Raw genomic sequence first — 14,131 nt, 5'->3', positions numbered from 1 at the left:
AAATAGAGACTAAGCTTATTTAATTTGGATATAGAAAAAATAATTATTAATTAGTAAAATAAAATGTTGAATTTTATTCAACAAAACCATTGTAGTGGATATGAGTTAAATATACGTTTAGTGGTGAACTGGAAAAAGAGAAGATGATATGAATTGTTAAAAGATAAAATGAAAAGTGTTGGATTTTAAAATCATTGTAAATAGTCTAACCAAACTTCTTTTTTTTAACAACATGAGATTATGAATGCAGTTAAAATTCATTAAACCCATGAAACAAGGCTTAATAAAACTTAAATGAGTTTATAAATAAAATAAAACTATAATTTGAAGACTTTAAATTCTTACAACTAGACACAATTCAACCGATACACAGTGTCCATATAGCCACAAAATTGCTAGTTGGATTTCAAAATCTAATAAGAGTATGTTTCTGTTTTGCAAAAAGAAAAAAAAAACTTACAAGGCATGTTCTCAATCACACTATTCATACTTTTAGTATATATCCATTATTTTATTTATATATACATATTTGCAGTAGGAAAGTGATAGCTTCATGAAAAATAATTTTCTATACTTTACTCAAAGCAAAATTTATGAATGGTTGACATGACCACCATTCAAAAGCTTATTGTAGTAATTAAGTATGTGTTTTAACTTATAAATGGTGTGCTAATTGTTTTTTGATGAACCGTGTTACAATATAGTTCATAATCTTTTACCATGATAATTATTATTTTTATTTAATTAGGAGTAATATGAATTATTAGCACCGACTAATATTTTCAGATAGGAATAATAATGAATTGTCTACACACCAATATTTCTAAAATATTTAGTGTGATACTATTTCGACTGAACAAAAAAAAGATATTAGAGTGTGACTGGATAGCTTTTAAGGAATAATTAAATTATCAGAGTAAAAGTTGTTTTTACCCGAATTACTCTAAAACTAAACCAACCAGAATAAAAATATATGATCTGAGCGTAACTTTCTTTGTTTTTATGTGAATTTCAAGCGTAAAATATTTTTTTCTCTTTTCTTTGGAGTAAAAATTTCAAGCGCAAAAAAAATATTCTTTTCGTTCAAAAAAATAAATATATTTTTTCTTTCCTATAGAGTAAAAATTTGCTCCAACTTAACTCTTTCTTAATCATTTATATTCCATTCATTTTCTTTAACATTTATTCCATTCGCTTACGCCAATTTTACCAATCGCACCTTTATATAATTTTACGTAGGAAGAAAATCGATCTCTGGTTTTTCTATATAAATAATATCTTTAAATCTTTTGTCCAGAACATCATGGCCCAATGGTAAGGACGGGCTCCTTCCTGCACTCAGGTTGTGAGTTCGAACCTTGCTGGAGGGAACTAAGTCATGATTTCTGGACACCAACACGGATATGGGCCTATGCTTTAGGGCCCATTTGCATACTCGGAGAGAGGGTCTATCCGTGGACTGCACCTCCCCTTGGGGATTAGTCTGGGCCCTTCCATAGGCCCGGGATACCCCCAGGTTAATCCAAAAAAAAAAAAAAAAAAAAAAAAATTTACGCATTACATAGCATCTCTCAGGACTACAGCTTGAACCTTCGATCGAACTTCATAGTCAAAAGACAAATAAAATCGCTCTGACTTATACAAATATGGCAACTCTTCCTCGTTATTAAACAATTATCACTTACCAGATATATACCACCGGCCACACGGATATGAGTTATTGCTTTCGACTCATTTGAATGCCCAGAAAAGGATCTATCTGTGGGCTGTACCTCCACCCGGGGGTTAGGCTTGTGTCATCATTGACCCGGGTTTAACCCTTTCCGGTTCAAAAAAAAAAGATATATACCATGCTAACTACATTCATTTATGATATCAAACTTTAGCAATATTAACATTTTAACAATTTTCATATATCGAGAGATGAAAAGAATAAAAGATTACACAGACAGGTTTTGATTCAAAACTCTGAAAGCTTATATTCACAATACAAATTTAAATTCGAGCGTAAAATATTATATATGGATTTATCAATTTAATAAACATGGATTGTAACCAAGCAAGGACAGTCGAGTGGTTTTGAGGAAGTTTTGGTCCCAATACGGATTTGGATTTGAATCATGTTGGCTATTGGAGGTAAAATTTAAAATTTGGGTTTTCCTATCATCCGGTGACTGAAACATATCCGGGCGATAACGTAAATTGATACAGACATTCGCCGCTAGTCTGAATCTACCTCAATGGATGCCAGAATATACTGGGTTATTCAGATAAAAAAACATGGATTGCTTAACGATTAAATCAGGTCAACAAGCATACTATATAACTCGGCCTGAATCTTGATATATGTTTGACAGTTTGAGTTAAGTAAAACAATCACTACAAATAGAAAATAAGTAAGGTTTCATCATTTCATTTTAAAGGCAAGGACATTGATACCTAATGTTTTATTTAGGGGTGGGCAAAATATCCGTAAATTTTGATTCGATTCGTTATTCGTTTCGATTCGATCCGAAAAATCCGAATATCCGTAACTTAACAAATCGAAGCAAATACTAAAATCTAATATCCGTCAAAGACGAAGCAAATCACAAATACTAATATTTTTAGAAACGGATATCCGATCCGATCCGTTATATAAATATATATGTATACATGTTTATAAAATTATATAATATATACTTTTATATCTCTATATAAGTTTTATAATGTTTTTATTCACTAAATTAATTATTTAGTTATTAAATTTTTTGAAAGTATATGGTTTTTTTGAAAAATTATGATGAGATATTATTATTTTATTATATTTTCTTCTTTTTCTTTTATTTATTTATTTATTTTTTTTTTTTTATTTTTTTACGGATCGAATCGGATAACCGGCAAAAATTCGGATATTTCGCGGATATATCCGAAGAGTTATGGATCGGATCGAATCAAAAAATCGAATATTCGTAGGGAACGGATCGGATCACGGATATCCTTAAAAATCCGGATATCCGCTCCGTGCCCACCCCTAGTTTTATTGTATTACTACTCCTATTTTATTTCGTTTACTTTTAAATACTTTGAATTTATTATACGTGTAAATAGCATAGCTGCATATGACTGCATTTAATGTTTGTTTGGATTCAGTTCTTGGTTATATAAAAGTGTGTTGGTTAATGAAAATGTAAACTTGACCCTGACGTTGACTCGAGTGACAGATTTGCCAGAGAAGTCGGTGTTTTAAATAGATTGTTTTTTTGGCATCCAATAGTTATTTAAACGTCAGATACAAAATAATTTTGTCTAGACACTCATATTACGTTAATTTTATTTTATTCTTATTTATGAAATCCAAAGAAGAGTTACCTTCCACTCGACAAGACAGGTTTCCCGTGCAGTGCCCATAGACCTGAAATAAAATAATACTACAATTTGGAGCTATACTAATATTTCACCAATCAGACTTAGTAAGGAAACTTCAAAATTCTAATGCATTATACTGAAAAGACTGCGTCGTTAAACTGACCTAGTAATGTGTCGGAGAGGAATTTAATCGTAATTGTCATAGATGTTGAAAAAAAATTCGTAATTGTTATTGGTAAAGGTATGCTCCAGGATTATAAATATGCGATAATAAGACCAAACATTTGGATAAGTCATACGCCAAATTTGCACGAGACAGAACACTTGGAGTTTTGTAAACCAAGTTTAAGAATGATGTGATGCTGATAGAAAAGGTATCTCATTATCTAAAACGATCCAACATATTAATAAGAATAAATTAAATTAATATACAGACTTTTTTCTTAAAAAATATGTAAACCTTGTCTAAGAATGATGTGATGCTGATAGACCATGTATCTCTTTTTCTAAAATGATCTGACAAATTAAAAAGGAATAAATTAAAACTAAACTAATACCCATTTTTAAAAACTAATAAAATCTGTAGTTTTGGAGGGAGAAAAGAAAGAAACAATATACCGCATGTGAGATGGGCCAGACACTCTGAGGGAACTGGCAGTTTCTTCGAGAGACATGCATGAATGGCCTCTTTCTCTCTTTTCTTACTCAAGTTTATTTGCTTTTTTTTTATTGCGCATCTACTATTAACTCTTTTTTTCTTCTTCTTTGTGCTAAATACTATTTACTTGGTAGATTGATTCTGTTATCTTCATATTGTTTCTTCGTATATACGTTTTTATCTCACACGCGTTTTGTTCTGTTGACACTGTTTCTTAGGATAGATAGATGCAGAAGTCGCTTGTAGTTCTTCTATATATTTTTTAATTTAAATATTAATTATATAAAAACAGCTTACCGGAAACAGAAAAACAACAAAATAAAACAATAAACAGAAAGGAAATGCTAAACCATAAAAAGTTTATGTCAAGGTAATCACCATAAACTTCTGTGATAAAAGAAAAGAGACAGATTTACGCACTAGAACACTGTCAACATGGTGGAATATCCGTCTCCTCTAGTCCTCTTGGTTACAACCCGACGACACACCATTAAAACTAAATAAATATTAGAAAATACTTCCCCTGTTCCAAAATAGTTGAAGTTTTAGGCTATGCACAATTATTAAGAAATTTGTTATTTATTTTAAAAAATATGATTAAAATATAAATTTAAAACTATTTAGCCAATTACAAAAGACACTGTTGAGTATGATTGGTTACACAGTTTTTAATAAAGTAAAAAGTAACATTGAAAGTTGAAAACATCATGTATTTTGAAACATCAAAACTTCCTAAAACTTCATCTATTGTGAAACAGAAGGAGTATATTTTTACACCAACTTATATATCATATTAAAGATTCAGTAGTAGTAGGGTGTTGGCTAATTAGTTTCAGATTTTGATTCAGATTATCAAGTTATGATTTTCTATTGCCCACAGTTTATTTATATAGAATATTAAAGATTACAATGATTAGCACCAACAATTACAATGGTTAGTCAATAATTACAACTATTCAGAGTTGGCTCTAAAAATTGGTGGTCTGGAAGCAAAAAAAAAAAAGAATTGGCCTATTAGTTACAATAAAAATTAATAGGCAAATATTGTAGAAGAAAGGTTTGAACCCATTATCTTTGATAGTTTTTGGTTGTGCAGTAACCAACAAGCTAAAGAAATTTTTGACAATATCAGGCCGATTTAAGTTATTATTTGGCGGCCGGAAGCATGTGTTTGGTCCGGTTCTACTAAAGACCGGTTCTATAACTGTTAATACTAATAATTGTAATAGTTAACCAAAAATCATAGTGGTTTATCATCCAAAAATTTAATCACCAACGATTGTAATAATTTATCACCAAAAGTTACACCATTTCATCACTACCGATAGTTACAATCACAAACAATTATAAGAATTTACTATTTTTTATATCTATTTATATTTATAAAATTGCCCAATTATAAATGATAACAAAATGAATTTATTATGACGTGTATGTGTATATATTACACAGTGTCGCACGTGTATGATGCGAGTGTGTGTGGGAGCACAAAGGCAAATTCGTGTAGCTATGGAACCCCGTAAGTAATGTGAAAGCGACCAATGGAAGTAGCCCTACTGATATATGAAATGGCATGTCCTATCAACTCATGTAGATCCTTCTTACGTTTTTGATCTAACGGCTCTAATTGGTTCCTTGATTTCATAACCTATCATCGTACACCGCTCACTTCCGCTCTCCATACCTTTTTATATACACTGTCCTATTTTTCTTTCCTTTCCCTCTCTTCCTATGCATTTAATAATAACAGACTTTTTTGGGTCTAAAATAATAATGAAGATGTGTGTTAGTATATATGTATATAAATAGTATTTATCCTTGTCGACATCGAAAAATTTTCCTATACGATTCCACTATATATATCGCCGACAGAAAAAAATATGATAGTATAGAGTATTTACAGCATCTCCAATAGCACACTATATTTTCCTCCATAATTTACACAAAATAGAATAACTCTAATATGAAGTTAAAAAGTAATATTCTTCTATATTCCACTCTATAGTAGAGTAACTCTATTATAGAGTGTACCATTGGAGCAAAAGTCACTCTATAATACAGTTACTCTATTTTTGTGTAAATTAAAGAAAAAAATATAATGTGCCATTGGAGATGTTCTTATATACTAAATACATATGCCGACTGTAGAAACAGAGGTTTCACTTTTAAGGACTTTTGTGACCACTTCAAAAGCGCATATATATTCTTTTGTCATCATGATATACTAAAAGCGCATATATAGAGTAAAAATTCTATAATTTAATAGTATTAAAATATGAAATTTAACTTATAGAATTATTAATTTACATTTTCATTTTCATTTTTAAAATATATTTTTATATTAAATTATTTTGTTATCTATATTAATAAAATTTTAGAAATTTGAATTTTATATCGTTTTTGTTATACTATTTGGAGTATAAAAATACATTTTTATAAAATAGTTGGTTCGGTTCCAGACAAAAAAGTGAAACCATTTTTTTACTAAACCGCGTTAGTCTAAGTGGTAAAAAAATTCTGGCTGAAAATATAACGGATTCGATTCGTACTAAAAGAGATTATACAATGTTTGAGTTCTCGTCAAAAAGGTGAATCACTTTTCTTACCAAAATGTATTAAGAGGAAATAAAGATAAATTTTACTGTGAATATAAAATAAATAATATGTTTGTATTTATATAAACCTTATATATAATTAAAACTTTATGATTTTAATATGATTATGTAATTACATATAATTTTTTTTAAATATTATTTTATTATTTTATTGATTTATGTCATATTTTTAATTGATCTAATTTGGAACGGAAAAAATTATTAGTTTAGCATGTTTATTAATTTATCAGATATTAATTTACTGAGTTTCTACTGTATTTGTATTGGGGCTTTTTTCAGGATAGACCTAAGAATTGAAGTCAAATGCAAAACCAACCCCTTTTTTTTCTCATTACTATTCACCTATGAATTTTCCAAACCATCTTTATGTTTTCAAAATATTTACAAAACTGCCATTATTTTTTTTTTTAACAAAAAAATCGAAAATGAGTAAAAACCAACTACACCCTAAGCATCTTTTCTTATTTACAACAATGCCATCATCTTCAATTTTGCAACCACCATTGAACCACCATGTTTGAGCTCATAAAAGCTCAATAACTCAATTTTAACCACTTTTTCTCTTCTCTAACTCAACAAATCTTTCATTTCCTCTACATTTCTATCTAAAAAACTCTCACAACTTTCATTTTCATCCCACAAATTTCACATTTTCGAGTTTCTTCATTAGTAAATCGTCAAAGATGCTTCCTTCTGCTCGGTTTATGAGTTTGGACGGTTGAAAGGGTCGGAATCGAGGTTCACACCGGAAAAAGGTAACTATTTACATGGTTTTCACCACTTTTTCAGTCTGTGTCGCGATGGTAGACTGCTTTATTTGTCTACACCAATGTGTAGACGTACGATTCCGTCTATTTGTCAACGAACAAGTCAGTTTCGCAATTGACTTTTTTAACTTTTTTTTGGAACGCAGACTTCCCCAGCAGTCTACATCCTTACCTTTGACTACAAAAACAAAAATCTACGTAGACCTACCAAGACGGCTACGAAAAAGAGGTTGGTTTTACATTTGACCGAACTTTTGACTTTCTTAAGTAGACTTCAAAGGAAGTCTACGAAATGTAGTCTGCCAATGAAGTCTACTTAAGGTCAGTTTTGCATTTGACCAAAACATTGACTTCGTTGAATAGGTTAGTATTATATTTGACTAAAATGTTTTTAAATAAAATAAATATTTTTTAAATTGTAGACTTCCAATGCAGTCTACGCATTTTTCACAAAAAAATATAGACTGTTCTTGAAGTCTACATATTTATTTCGGTCAAATGCAAAACCAACTCATGGGTTTTAAAGTTATAACTTATGCGAAGTCTACAAATCTGTAGACTACATATGAAATCTACATTCGAAAGTCAAACAATGGTCAATTGCAAAACCAACCTATGGGTTTTGAAGTTAGACCTTATTCGAAGTCTACGAAACATGTAGACTACATATGAAATCTACCTTCGAAAGTCAAAACTTGGGTGAATTCTGGTCAAACTAACATTTTCAATGTGGTAGACTAAAACGGAAGTCTAAATGTATAAAGTCAAAACTTGGATGAGTTTCTGGTCAAATAAAAAAAGTAACCCGTAAAATTTTCAATTGCAAAAACTAACCCAAAAAGTAGACTGACAGGGACGTCTACATTGTTGTAGACTGACAGGGACGTCTACATTGTTGTAGACTGACACGAACGTCTACACTGTCGTAGACTGATTGAAAAGTCTACGTAGGAAAAAAAATTAAAACTGAATTTATGTATTATTCATAAAGTTTATTCTAGATTTTTTTGTTTGAAAGTGTGTGTTAGTTAATCCTAATAGGTTGGAGTGATTTTGAAAAGAAAAACTGTTGTAGTTATGAAATTATAAAACTTTTGATTTCACAATGTTGTTAGGTGTTAACTGTAGACATAATTGTAAGTCTACATTAATATTTATTCGCTAATTGCGTAAATTTATATTCTTTTGCAGGAAATGACTCAATTACCGGCCGTATACGGAGAATGGGTGGAGAAAGGCTCATTGTGGGAGTTTGTGGTCAATAAAAAAAAGGGAGGGAGAATGTTCCCTTTGAAAGATGGTTGTACACATGTTGAACTTCTTCAAATGGTACAAGAAGATTATGATCTAGACTAAAAACATATTGGTTAAGTGTGTTGAGTGATTTGTAACACACACTTTCAACGATTATTGGGTAACAATGTTTTTTTTCTTTCAAACATATGCAGCGTGGGTTTGAAGTTTTCTTTAATAATCGTTGAAAGTGTGTGTTACAATATGTTACAAACTAAGACATTTGTTTGAAAGTGTGTGTTAGTTAACCCTAATGGGTTTGAGTGATTTTAAAAAGAAAAACAGTTGTAATTATGAAATTATAGTACTTTTGATTTTACTATGTTGTTAGGTGTTAATTGTAGACATATTTGTATGTCTACGTTTATAGTTTTATGAAACATGAAATATTTATTCGTTAATTATGTAAACTTGTATTTTTTTGGAGACAATGACTCAATTACCGGCAGTATACGGAGAATGAGTGGAGAAAGGCTCTTTGTTGGAGTTGGGAGAATGTTCTGTATATATGATGGTTATACACATGGTGAACTTATGCATGTCACGAATGATCGAAAAGTGCAGAATTTGGTTTGGATATATGTTAGATAACAAGTGTAGACGTCTTTCTAAATTTAAGAATGTAGACTACATTTGAAGTCTACGTCATAAATTCTATTAGAAGTGCATTTGTGTATTAATCATCATATATTTTTACTATATAGTTATGTTACAGTGTGTGTTAGTAAATTTTAATGGTTTTGGATGAATTTCAAAAGTTAATGTGTTATAATTATACACTTGAATTTTTTTGCAAAAATTTGTGATTAGTTTTACTCTTAAAATTTCTTGAAATTTTTGTTTAGATTTTCTTCTACTCACATGTGTGTTAGTTATTGTTTTACCTCATGGTGGTTTCAATTGTTTGGTTGATTAGTTCTTGTAAAAAACCAATATCTAACAACAAATTAATACTATCATACAAGTGAAACAAAACTAAAAGTGAATACAATTTTTATTGATTATGCATCCAAAATTATTAAAAAATGAATATTTTATTATGAGAAAATATTACAAAGGAATTTATTTGACTGTGTTTGATTTTTCATAATCTTGATGCCTCAAATAAAATCTTGGAAAAAGTACCTGCAAAGTAAGATAAAGTTATGAGAAAAAAATAAGATACAAAAATAAATCATATTTTAGTAGACTTTTTTATTAAGTCTACTTAAAGTTTATTGTTCAGTAGACTTTAGTTGAAGTCTACACTAACGGAAAACTTTCAGATCCAAAATTGTACATTTAGAAATTTGATTTTTTTTTTCTAAGGATATTTCAAAAACTATTTTTTTGTCAACCTTGTATCAAAGAAAAAATATAAAATATGAATCTATAAATTTAGTTCAATATAAACACAAAATATATCTATAATGAATAAATGTAAATCTTACATTTTTAGGAAGATGATTTGAAAATTTTGGAAGAGAATATTTGCAAAATAAAATAATTTTATGAGAAATAAAATAAAATTAAAATAATATTTGAGTGAGTTTTTAATGAAATCTACTTAAAAATCAAGGCTATTAGACTTCAAGTGAAGTCTACCAGCCCTGACTTTTAGATAGACTTCATTTGAAGTCTACCATATAGAAAAAAATCTAAATCTGAAAAATGTATATATTAAAAAATATCAAATAAGTTTAAATCTAAAAGCTTTAGAAAATATAATTTATATGAAAATAGTAATAAACTAAAGACATAGAGTTTTAATATGTAACTTTATTTAAATATAATTACAGAAATAAATATTTAAAATCTATAAATGTAATTCTTACATCTTTTGGAGGAGGAGATAACAACCATGGAAGAAAATACCTGCAAAATAAGATAAATATTAAAAAAGCATAAGAAAAAAGACTAAAGTCATATTTTGGTAGACTTCCCGTGAAATCTACTTAAAATGTGTGGTTTAGTTAACTTTATAAGCAGACTTCATTTAAAGTCTACACTGTCAGATAATTTTCAGATCTGAAAAAATCTATACATTTTGAAATATGAAAAACAGTTTTAAATCTGAAAATAATTTAAAATAAAATTTATCAGATAAAATAGTATAAAAGTAAATGCACAGAGTTTGATCTATAACTTTATTTGATTATAAACTTATAAATACACATTTAAAATCTATAGATCTAAACTTACATTTTAGAGGAGGAGATGAAAACCATCAATGGTAATACCTGCAAAAAGATATGTGAGAAATAAATAACATAAAAAATACACATTTAAAGTCTATAGATCTAAAACTTACATTTTTAAAGGAGAATATGAAAACCATGAATCATAATACCTAAAATGACAACATAACTTTGTGAGAAAAACATGAGAGGATTTTAGAGAGAAATGAGAGAGTTTAGAGAGAAGGGAGAGAGTTTTAGAGAGAAGTGAGAGAGTTTTGCAGCCATTTTAGAGAGAGATTGTGTAAATTTCATTTATATATGGAGACATAAATGTAACTAGGTTAAAAGATTGCCGACATTGTAGACTTCGTTTGAAGTCTACTAAAATTAAAAATTAAGAGTAGGTTTTATTGTAACGTAGTAGACCTTATTGAATGTCTACAATGATAATTTTATTATTGTTGTTAATTCATTATTGTTTTAATAATTTTAACATAAAATTTACTGAACTTTATTTTTATTTTTTATTTAATAGTTATAGTATGTGATTTCACATTTTATTCTTAAAACTCAATTTAATTTAAAATAATAAATTTTTGTTAACAAAATTTAAAAATGTAGACTGAAAACGACGTCTCTAGCATTATAGACTTTATTGTAGATCTACGAAACCCTAAACCACAAATCTCAAACCCTAAATAGTTTGTTTGATAATCAAAAAGTTTCCTTTACTGTATCAAATATCAAAATTACACAAAATATAAACTACAAAACATTAATAAGCACATTTAAGTCAATAAAACAAAAAAAAAATCAAAATCTAAAGTCTATCCCTAAAAATCTACCACTAAGAGACATAACATGTTACAACCTTTTGTTTCTAAACTATGAACATTGTTTAACATATGGTTACCAATTTAGTATATATTCTTTAAAATTGTTCAGTTATATAAAATTTTAATATATTTACTTCATACTATCCATTATATTAATGATTAGTTAAAATCTATCACAATAATTATTTTTAAACAATTTTAAAACAAAATATTAGATAAAATTTTGGTGTAGACTACACATCAAGTCTACAAATTAGACTTCGCTGGAGGTCTAAAAATATGTAGACTTCCTTCTTCTATATGTAGACTTCCAAAAGGATAGAAACGTAAATACTCCTCCATTTTTTTGTTTGTTCATAAGGACTAAATGGTATTTTCATCTTCCATTTAGGTTGGTTCTGCATTTGACTGAAATTGGGGTACACTAATGCATTTGACTTCAATATTTAGGTTGTTTTTAGCAATTCTCCCTTTGTATTGTGTGCCCGAATTTAAAAAATAATGTGTTCATATACAAAATTAATTTTAGTTTTCGATTCCCGTTGCAAGTGTGTGTGCATGAATACAAAGCATAAGACATCCTTACGTAATTTCTAAAACTAGATATCAATATAAATAAAATATGAAGTGTTACTGAGTTTTGTCACACCATAGTTTCAGCATATGGTTTATCAACTCACTCTACGAATAAGATCTACAAGGATACATGTGTCTTTTTTTTTTTAATCCGGAGTGTTTCGAGTCGAAACCTAGATTAATCCCTAAAGGAAGGTGCAGTCCACGGATAGACCATTTCGCCGAATTTTTAAATAAGCCGAAAATATAGTCCATATCCGCGTTGCCACAAGCCAAGATAATCTGAATGACAATGAATTCGAACTTAGATCCTTTAGAAATTCTGAAAACGCCATGTACCACTCGACCATTAACTTGTGGTTATACAAACGATACATGTTTATCTTAAACAGTTCTGTATGTACAAGAACGACAGAACAAGTGAAAACAAATTAAACACGTCAACGAATAACTGCAACACATATTTGACGCGGGTGGCACATACAAACATTAGAGGATATACAGGTTGATACTCGACGCTGTCCCGAACACAAACTATAAATGGTTCCATATATATAACTAGCCACTAAATTATCAAACTCAAATAAAAGGTAATCCTAGAAATTTGATCGAAATCGTTTGTAACTTCGGAGTGATCAAAAGAATTATATGTCGGCCGTCGGCGAACCATATCCAACTTCTAATTACAACTATTAATACATAGGTTTTCACTGAAAATATACCATACGCTACATAATCTTTTTCCTTCTATATTTTCAATTACGACGATATGGTTTTTGCAAATTTTGATATAAAACCACGTAAATTTTCTTAATCCCACATTAGCCGGGATTTTCTAGCAGCTGAGTCCCATGTTACAAAATAAATTCAATTATGCACCTATAATCGAAGAAAAGAAAAAGGAAGAAAAATCTCAAAAGAAAAGACGACGGTACTAATCTATTTTATATATGTACTGATGTTGTTGTTTCCAACGTTACCCTCGTTTCGTCAAGAATGCACGTGTTTTCTCACTTACCAGGTTACCTTTTTTTCTTTTGATCAACCACTTACCAGGTTAGTATTATCATTTTTTCTTTCATATAAGATATTACTCCCTATTACAAATATATATTTACTGTTTGACAAAAAAGTTCCTCATTGAAAAACACTTCGAAAGCTCAACAAATTTGGTATTCAATAATTTTAGGGTAAAAATGTTCATTTCTAATTTTAGATTGTTAATCGTTTATATAAATCACAGATAATAAAAAACATAAACCACAAACAAACACGTATTATTCCTTATTACAATTTATAGCTGAACAAATCAGAATCACTATTTTCCAAAGGAGGAAGTGAATGTCTAGTATACATGATGTTGAAGATTATATAGAGGTGTGTATACTGCCAATTTTGCCCTCTCCGATGTGCAATTCCAGCTATATATCAATAAATAAAGATACAGAATCAGGAAGCCCTGAAAGTGCCTCCTGTCATTTTTATCAGGTGATTTCACTGTCTACCTTGACGTATTGCTATTATGCATAAATATATTTATTAACATCTCGCAAACTTCTTTTTATCATTACTCAATCAAATAATGAGGCGAGAGAATATACCCGAGGGAAAGAAAGAGCACTTATTTAAGAAGAACTTAAACCATGATTAATTCCGGTCTCATAACCAATTCCGGTCTCATAACTGAAGTTTTTAATTTCGGTTGAGAAATGATCTTAACTTTTCTTAAATTTTAACTAAAAAACTAAAAGTTATATTTTAAATAAGAGATATAAGAACTATTTTTAACTGAAAAAAATGTCAAATCATGAATTAAGAACTCTGACTAAGAGACCAGGGTTAAACCATACCCTTACGCGCACCAAAACTGACTAATATT

At 29.2% G+C, this 14,131-nt stretch overlaps 2 long non-coding RNA genes across 2 annotated transcripts; one reads left to right on the top strand and one right to left on the bottom strand.

Moving 5' to 3' along the window:
- The first annotated feature begins 7,459 nt into the window (after positions 1-7,459).
- Positions 7,460-8,948, top strand: LOC108843383 (uncharacterized). The gene is made up of 2 exons (XR_001948323.2): positions 7,460-7,617; positions 8,580-8,948. It is a non-coding gene; the product is annotated as an uncharacterized LOC108843383 (long non-coding RNA).
- A 704-nt stretch (positions 8,949-9,652) lies between these two features.
- Positions 9,653-11,203, bottom strand: LOC130503249 (uncharacterized). Its single transcript, XR_008940716.1, has 4 exons — positions 10,972-11,203; positions 10,863-10,900; positions 10,496-10,535; positions 9,653-9,806 (listed from the first exon to the last, which is right to left on the bottom strand). It is a non-coding gene; the product is annotated as an uncharacterized LOC130503249 (long non-coding RNA).
- Positions 11,204-14,131: the final 2,928 nt, after the last annotated feature.

The sequence above is a fragment of the Raphanus sativus genome, chromosome 1 (assembly GCF_000801105.2).
Source record: "Raphanus sativus cultivar WK10039 chromosome 1, ASM80110v3, whole genome shotgun sequence".
NCBI lineage: Eukaryota > Viridiplantae > Streptophyta > Magnoliopsida > Brassicales > Brassicaceae > Raphanus > Raphanus sativus.
This window is presented reverse-complemented; position numbering and strand designations above follow the sequence as displayed.